Source organism: Chenopodium quinoa, unplaced genomic scaffold (genome assembly GCF_001683475.1).
Source record: "Chenopodium quinoa cultivar QQ74 unplaced genomic scaffold, ASM168347v1, whole genome shotgun sequence".
In the NCBI taxonomy this organism is placed as follows: Eukaryota; Viridiplantae; Streptophyta; class Magnoliopsida; order Caryophyllales; family Amaranthaceae; genus Chenopodium; species Chenopodium quinoa.
The window spans coordinates 1,034,384-1,044,156 of record NW_018743555.1 but is presented as its reverse complement, the minus strand read 5'-3'; positions in this window follow the sequence as shown (position 1 = coordinate 1,044,156).

Genomic DNA, 9,773 nt, shown 5'->3' with positions numbered 1-9,773 from the left:
TTTTACTTTCATTTGATTCAATTAGCTCTGTTTGAATGTGTTTGACTTTCATTTGATTCTATTAGGTTTGTTTGAATGTGTTTTACTATAATTTGATTCAATTAGCTTTGTTTAAATGTGTTTGACTTTCATTTGATTCAATTAGCTTTATAGAATGCATTTGACTTTCATTTGATTCAATTAGCTCTGTTTGAATGTGTTTGTCTTTCATTTGATTCAATTAGTTTGTTTGAATGCGTTTAACTTTCATTTGATTCAATTGCTTTGTTTGAATGTGTTTGACTTTCATTTGATTCAATTAGGTTTGTTTGATTGCATTTGACTTTCATTTAATTCAAATAGCTTTGTTTGAATGTGTTTGGCTTTCATTTGATTTAATTAGCTTTTTTTTATTGTGTTTGACTTTCATTTGATTTAATTAGATTTTTTTAGATGTTTTTGACTTTCATTTGATTGAATTAGCTTTTTTGAATGCATTTGACTTTAATTTGATTAAAAAAGCTCTGTTTGAATGTGTTTGACTTACATTTGATCTAATCAGCTTTGTTTGAATGTGTTTGACTTTCATTTGATTCAATTAGCTTTGTTTGAATGTGTTTGACTTTCATTTGATTCAATTAGGTTTGTTTGAATGTGTTTGACTTTCATTTGATTCAATTGGCTTTTTTGGAATGTTTTTTACTTTCATTTGATTCAATTAGCTTTGTAGATAGCATTTGACTTTCAATTGATTCAAATAGCTGTGTTTGAATGTGTTTGACTTTCATTTGATTCAATTAGCTCTGTTTGAATGTGTTTGACTTTCATTTGATTCAATTAGGTTTGTTTGAATGTGTTTTACTTTCATTTGATTCAATTAGCTTTGTTGAATGCATTTGACTTTCATTTGATTCAATTAGCTTTGTAGAAAGCATTTGACTTTCATTTGATTGCTTTGTTTGAATGTGTTTGACTTTCATTTTATTCTATTAGGTTGTTTGAATGTGTTTTACTATAATTTGTTTCAATTAGCTTTGTTTAAATGTGTTTGACTTTCATTTGATTCAATTAGCTTTATAGAATGCATTTGACTTTCATTTGATTCAATTAGCTTTGTTTGAATGTGTTCGTCTTTCATTTGATTCTATTAGGTTTGTTTGAATGCGTTTTTCATTTGATTCAATTAGCTTTGTAGATTGCATTTGACTTTCATTTTCAAATAGATTTGTTTGAATGTGTTTGACTTTCATTTGATTTAATTAGCTTTTTTTGATTGTGTTTTACTTTCATTTGATTTAATTAGATTTTTTTAGATGTTTTTCACTTTCATTTGATTCAATTAGCTTTTTTGAAAGCATTTGACTTTAATTTGATTCAAAAAGCTCTGTTTGAATGTGTTTGACTTACATTTGATCTAATCAGCTTTGTTTGAATGTGTTTGACTTTCATTTGATTCAGTTAGCTTTGTTTGAATGTGTTGACTTTTCATTTGATTCTATTAGGTTTGTTTGAATGCGTTTAACTTTCATTTGATTCAATTAGCTTTGTAGATTGCATTTGACTTTCATTTAATTTAAATAGCTTTGTTTGAATGTGTTTGACTTTCATTTGATTTAATTAGCTTTTTTTATTGTGTTTGACTTTCATTTGATTTTTTAGATGTTTTTACTTTCATTTGATTCAATTAGCTTTTTTGAATGCATTTGACTTTAATTTGATTCAAAAAGCTCTGTTTGAATGTGTTTGACTTACATTTGATCTAATCAGCTTTGTTTGAATGTGTTTGACTTTCATTTGATTCAATTAGCTTTTGTTTGAATGTGTTTGACTTTCATTTGATTCAATTAGGTTTGTTTAATGTGTTTGACTTTCATTTGATTCAATTGGCTTTTTTAAAATGTTTTTGACTTTCATTTGATTCAATTAGCTTTGTAGAAAGCATTTGACTTTCAATTGATTCAAATAACTGTGTTTGAATGTGTTTTACTTTCATTTGATTCAATTAGCTCTGTTTGAATGTGTTTGACTTTCATTTGATTCTATTAGGTTTGTTTGAATGTGTTTTACTATAATTTGATTCAATTAGCTTTGTTTAAATGTTTGACTTTCATTTGATTCAATTAGCTTTATAGAATGCATTTGACTTTCATTTGATTCAATTAAGCTCTGTTTGAATGTGTTTCGTCTTTCATTTGATTCAATTAGGTTTGTTTGAATGCGTTTAACTTTCATTTGATTCAATTAGCTTTGTTTGAATGTGTTTGACTTTCATTTGATTCAATTAGGTTTGTTTGATTGCATTTGACTTTCATTTAAATTCAAATAGCTTTGTTTGAATGTGTTTGACTTTCATTTGATTTAATTAGCTTTTTTTTTATTGTGTTTGACTTTCATTTGATTTAATTAGATTTTTTTTAGATGTTTTTTGACTTTCATTTGATTGAATTAGCTTTTTTGAACTGCATTTGACTTTAATTTGATTCAAAAAGCTCTGTTTGAATGTGTTTGACTTACATTTGAATCTAATCAGCTTTGTTTGAATGTGTTTGACTTTCATTTGATTCAGTTAGCTTTGTTTGAATGTGTTTGACTTTCATTTGATTCAATTAGGTTTGTTTGAATGTGTTTGACTTTCATTTGATTCAATTGGCTTTTTTGGAAATGTTTTGACTTTCATTTGATTCAATTAGCTTTGTAGATAGCATTTGACTTTCAATTGATTCAAATAGCTGTGTTTGAATGTGTTTGACTTTCATTTGATTCAATTAGCTCTGTTTGAATGTGTTTGACTTTCATTTGATTCAATTAGGTTTGTTTGAATGTGTTTTACTTTCATTTGATTCAATTAGCTTTGTTGAATGCATTTGACTTTCATTTGATTCAATTAGCTTTGTAGAAAGCATTTTGACTTTCATTTGATTCAATTAGCTTTGTTTGAATGTGTTTGATTTTCATTTTATTCTATTAGGTCTGTTTGAATGTGTTTTACTATAATTTGTTTCAATTAGCTTTGTTTAAATGTGTTTGACTTTTCATTTGATTCAATTAGCTTTATAGAATGCATTTGACTTTCATTTGATTCAATTAGCTTTGTTTGAATGTGTTCGTCTTTCATTTGATTCTATTAGGTTTGTTTGAATGCGTTTAACTTTCATTTGATTCAATTAGCTTTGTAGATTGCATTTGACTTTCATTTAATTCAAATAGATTTGTTTGAATGTGTTTGACTTTCATTTGATTTAATTAGCTTTTTTTGATTGTGTTTTACTTTCATTTGATTTAATTAGATTTTTTTAGATGTTTTTCACTTTCATTTGATTCAATTAGCTTTTTTGAAAGCATTTGACTTTAATTTGATTCAAAAAGCTCTGTTTGAATGTGTTTGACTTACATTTGATCTAATCAGCTTTGTTTGAATGTGTTTGACTTTCATTTGATTCAGTTAGCTTTGTTTGAATGTGTTTCGACTTTTCATTTGATTCTATTAGGTTTGTTTGAATGCGTTTAACTTTCATTTGATTCAATTAGCTTTGTAGATTGCATTTGACTTTCATTTAATTCAAATAGCTTTGTTTGAATGTGTTTGACTTTCATTTGATTTAAATTAGCTTTTTTTTATTGTGTTTGACTTTCATTTGATTTAATTAGATTTTTTTAGATGTTTTTTACTTTCATTTGATTCAATTAGCTTTTTTGAATGCATTTGACTTTAATTTGATTCAAAAAGCTCTGTTTGAATGTGTTTGACTTACATTTGATCTAATCAGCTTTGTTTGAATGTGTTTGACTTTCATTTGATTCAGTTAGCTTTGTTTGAATGTGTTTGACTTTTCATTTGATTCAATTAGGTTTGTTTGAATGTGTTTGACTTTCATTTGATTCAATTGGCTTTTTAAAATGTTTTTTGACTTTCATTTGATTCAATTAGCTTTGTAGAAAGCATTTGACTTTCAATTGATTCAAATAACTGTGTTTGAATGTGTTTTTACTTTCATTTGATTCAATTAGCTCTGTTTGAATGTGTTTGACTTTCATTTGATTCTATTAGGTTTGTTTGAATGTGTTTTACTATAATTTGATTCAATTAGCTTTGTTTAAATGTGTTTGACTTTCATTTGATTCAATTAGCTTTATAGAATGCATTTGACTTTCATTTTATTCAATTAGCTCTGTTTGAATGTGTTCGTCTTTCATTTGATTCAATTAGGTTTGTTTGAATGCGTTTAACTTTCATTTGATTCAATTAGCTTTGTTTGAATGTGTTTGACTTTCATTTGATTCTATTAGGTTTGTTTGAATGCGTTTAACTTTCTTTTGATTCAATTAGCTTTGTAGATTGCATTTGACTTTCATTTAAATTCAAATAGCTTTGTTTGAATGTGTTTGACTTTCATTTGATTTAATTAGCTTTTTTTTTATTGTGTTTGACTTTCATTTGATTTAACTAGATTTTTTTAAATGTTTTTAACTTTCATTTGATTCGATTAGCTTTTTTGAATGCATTTGACTTTAATTTGATTCAAAAAAGCTCTGTTTGAAATGTGTTTGACTTACATTTGATCTAATCAGCTTTGTTTGAATGTGTTTGACTTTCATTTGATTCAGTTAGCTTTGTTTTGAATGTGTTTGACTTTCATTTGATTCAATTAGGTTTGTTTGAATGTGTTTGACTTTCATTTGATTCAATTGGCTTTTTAAAATGTTTTTGACTTTCATTTGATTCAATTAGCTTTGTAGAAAGCATTTGACTTTCAATTGATTCAAATAGCTGTGTTTGAATGTGTTTTACTTTCATTTGATTCAATTAGCTCTGTTTGAATGTGTTTGACTTTCATTTGATTCTATTAGGTTTGTTTGAATGTGTTTTACTATAATTTGATTCAATTAGCTTTGTTTAAATGTGTTTGACTTTCAATTGATTCAATTAGCTTTATAGAATGCATTTGACTTTCATTTGATTCAATTAGCTCTGTTTGAATGTGTTCGTCTTTCATTTGATTCAATTAGGTTTGTTTGAATGCGTTAAACTTTCATTTGATTCAATTAGCTTTGTTTGAATGTGTTTGACTTTCATTTGATTCAATTAGGTTTGTTTGATTGCATTTGACTTTCATTTAAATCAAATAGCTTTGTTTGAATGTGTTTGACATTCATTTGATTTAATTAGCTTTTTTTTATTGTGTTTGACTTTCATTTTATTTAATTAGATTTTTTAGATGTTTTTGACTTTCATTTGATTCAATTAGCTTTTTTGAAAGCATTTGACTTTAATTTGATTCAAAAAGCTCTGTTTGAATGTGTTTGACTTACATTTGATCTAATCAGCTTTGTTTGAATGTGTTTGACTTTCATTTGATTCAGTTAGCTTTGTTTGAATGTGTTTGACTTTCATTTGATTCAATTAGGTTTGTTTGAATGTGTTTGACTTTCATTTGATTCAATTGGCTTTTTTGGAATGTTTTTTTACTTTCATTTGATTCAATTAGCTTTGTAGATAGCATTTGACTTTCAATTGATTCAAATAGCTGTGTTTGAATGTGTTTGACTTTCATTTGATTCAATTTAGCTCTGTTTGAATGTGTTTGACTTTCATTTGATTCTATTAGGTTTGTTTGAATGTGTTTTACTTTCATTTGATTCAATTAGCTTTGTTTAAATGTGTTTGACTTTCATTTGATTCAATTAGCTTTATAGAATGCATTTGACTTTCATTTGATTCAATTAGCTCTGTTTGAATGTGTTCATCTTTCATTTGATTCTATTAGGTTTGTTTGGATGCGTTTAACTTTCATTTAATTCAAATAGCTTTGTTTGAATGTGTTTGACTTTCATTTGATTTAATTAGCTTTTTTTAGATGTTTTTGACTTTCATTTGATTCAATTAGCTTTTTTTGAATGCATTTAACTTTAATTTGATTCAAATAGCTCTGTTTGAATGTGTTTGACTTACATTTGATCTAATCAGCTTTGTTTGAATGTGTTTTGACTTTCATTTGATTCAGTTAGCTTTGTTTGAATGTGTTTGACTTTCATTTGATTCAATTAGGTTTGTTAGAATGTGTTTGACTTTCATTTGATTCAATTGGCTTTTTTAAAATGTTTTTGACTTTCATTTGATTCAATTAGCTTTGTAGAAAGCATTTGACTTTCAATTTATTCAAATAGCTGTGTTTGAATGTGTTTTACTTTTATTTGATTTAATTAGCTCTGTTTGAATGTGTTTGACTTTCATTTGATTCTATTAGGTTTGTTTGAATGTGTTTTACTATAATTTGATTCAATTAGCTTTGTTTAAATGTGTTTGACTTTCATTTGATTCAATTAGCTTTATAGAATGCATTTGACTTTAAATTAATTCAATTAGCTCTGTTTGAATGTGTTCGTCTTTCATTTGATTCAATTAGGTTTGTTTGAATGCGTTTAACTTTCATTTGATTCAATTAGCTTTGTTTGAATGTGTTTGACTTTCATTTGATTCAATTAGGTTTGTTTGATTGCATTTGACTTTCATTTAATTCAAATAGCTTTGTTTGAATGTGTTTGACTTTCATTTGATTTAATTAGCTTTTTTTTATTGTGTTTGACTTTCATTTGATTTAATTAGATTTTTTTAGATGTTTTTGACTTTCATTTGATTTAATTAGCTTTTTTGAAAGCATTTGACTTTAATTTGATTCAAAAAGCTCTGTTTGAATGTGTTTGACTTACATTTGATCTAATCAGCTTCGTTTGAATGTGTTTGACTTTCATTTGATTCAGTTAGCTTTGTTTGAATGTGTTTGACTTTCATTTGATTCAATTAGGTTTGTTTGAATGTGTTTGACTTTCATTTGATTCAATTGGCTTTTTTGGAATGTTTTTGACTTTCATTTGATTCAATTAGCTTTGTAGATAGCATTTGACTTTCAATTGATTCAAATATCTGTGTTTGAATGTGTTTGACTTTCATTTGATTCAATTAGCTCTGTTTGAATGTGTTTGACTTTCATTTGATTCTATTAGGTTTGTTTGAATGTGTTTTACTTTCATTTGATTCAATTAGCTTTGTTTAAATGTGTTTGACTTTCATTTGATTCAATTAGCTTTATAGAATGCATTTGACTTTCATTTGATTCAATTAGCTCTGTTTGAATGTGTTCGTCTTTCATTTGATTCTATTAGGTTTGTTTGGATGCGTTTAACTTTCATTTAATTCAAATAGCTTTGTTTGAATGTGTTTGACTTTCATTTGATTTAATTAGCTTTTTTTATTGTGTTTGACTTTCATTTTATTTAATTAGATTTTTTTACATGTTTTTGACTTTCATTTGATTCAATTAGCTTTGTTGAATGCATTTGACTTTCATTTGATTCAAAAAGCTTTGTTAGAATGTGTTTGACTTTCATTGGATTCATTTGGCTTTGTTCGAATGTTTTTTAATTCCATTTGATTCAATTGATTCATATAGCTTTGGTTGAATGTGTTTCACTTTCATTTGATTTAATTAGGTTTTTTTTAGATGTTTTTGACTTTCATTTGATTCAATTAGCTTTGTTTGATAGTGTTTCACTTTCATTTGATTCAATTAGCTTTATAGATGCTTTTGAATTTCATTTGATTCAAATAGTTTTGTTTGAATGTGTTCGACCTTTTATTGATTTAATTTGAATGTTTTTAGATGTTTTTACTTTCATTTGATTCAATTAGATTTGTAGAATGCATTTGAATTTCATTTGATTCAAATAGCTTTGTCTGAATGTGTTTGACTTTCATTTGATTTAATTAGATTTTTAAAGATGTTTTTTGACTTTCGTTTGATTCAATTAGCTTTGTTGAATGCATTTGACTTTAATTTGATTCAAAAAGCTCTGTTTGAATGTATTTGACTTTCATTTGATTCAATTAGGTTTGTTTGAATGTGTTTTACTTTCACTTGATTCAATTAGCTTTCTTTGAATGTATTTGACTTTCATTTGATTCAATTAGCTTTATAGAATGCTTTTGACTTTCATTTGATTCAAATAGTTTTGTTTGAATGTGTTAGACCTTTTTTGATTTAATTTGAATTTTTTAGATGTTTTTTACTTTCATTTGATTCAATTAGATTTGTGGAATGCATTTGAATTTCATTTGATTCAAATAGCTTTGTCTGAATGTGTTTGACTTTCATTTGATTTAATTTGATTTTTTTAGATGTTTTTGACTTTCGTTTGATTCAATTAGCTTTGTTGAATGCATTTGACTTTAATTTCAATCAAAAAGCTCTGTTTGAATTTGTTTGACTTTCATTTGATTCAAATAGCTGTGTTTGAATATGTTTGACTTTCATTTGATTCAATTAGCTTTGTTGAATGCATTTGACTTTCATTCGATTTAAAAAGCTCTGTTTGAATGAGTTGGACTTACATTTGATTCAATTAGCTTTGTTTGAATGTGTTTGACTTTCATTTGATTCAATTAGCTCTGTTTGAATGTATTTGACTTTCATTTGATTCAATTAGGTTTGTTTGAATGTGTTTTACTTTTGTTTGATTCAATTAGCTTTGTTTGAAAGTGTTTGACTTTCATTTGATTCAAATAGCTGTGTTTGAATATGTTTGACTTTCATTTGATTCAATTAGCTTTGTTGAATGCATTTGACTTTCATTTGATTTAAAAAGCTCTGTTTGATTGTGTTTGACTTACATTTGATTCAATTAGCTTTGTTTGAATGTGTTTGACTTACATTTGATTCAATTAGCTTTGTTTGAATGTATTTGACTTTTATTTGATTCAATTAGGTTTGTTTGAATGTGTTTGACTTTCATTTGATTCAATTAGCTTTGTTTGAATGTGTTTGACTTTCATTTGATTCAATTAGGTTTGTTTGAATGTGTTTAACTTTCTTTTGATTCAATTGGCTTTTTTGGAATGTTTTTGACTTTTATTTGATTCAATTAGCTTTGTAGAAAGCATTTGACTTTCAATTGATTCAAATAGCTGTGTTTGAATGTGTTTTACTATCATTTGATTCAATTAGCTCTGTTTAAATGTGTTTGACTTTCATTTGATTCTATTAGGTTTGTTTGAATGTGTTTTACTATAATTTGATTCAATTAGCTTTGTTTAAATGTGTTTGACTTTCATTTGATTCAATTAGCTTTATAGAATGCATTTGACTTTCATTTGATTCAATTAGATCTGTTTGAATGTGTTCGTCTTTCATTTGATTCAATTAGGTTTGTTTGAATGTGTTTAACTTTCATTTGATTCAATTAGCTTTGTTTGAATGTGTTTGACTTTCATTTGATTCAATTAGGTTTGTTTGATTGCATTTGACTTTCATTTAATTCAAATAGCTTTGTTTGAATGTGTTTGACTTTCATTTGATTTAATTAGCTTTTTTTTATTGTGTTTGACTTTCATTTGATTTAATTAGATTTTTTTAGATGTTTTTGACTTTCATTTGATTCAATTAGCTTTGTTGAATGCATTTGACTTTCATTTGATTCAATTAGCTTTGTAAAAAGCATTTGACTTTCAATTGATTCAAATAGCTGTGTTTGAATGTGTTTGACTTTCATTTGATTCAATTAAGCTCTGTTTGAATGTGTTTGACTTTCATTTGATTCTATAAGGTTTGTTTGAATGTGTTTTACTATAATTTGATTCAATTAGCTTTGTTTAAATGTGTTTGACTTTCATTTGATTCAATTAGCTTTATAGAATGCATTTGACTTTCATTTGATTCAATTAGCTCTGTTTGAATGTGTTCGTCTTTCATTTGATTCTATTAGGTTTGTTTGGATGCGTTTAACTTTCATTTAATTCAATT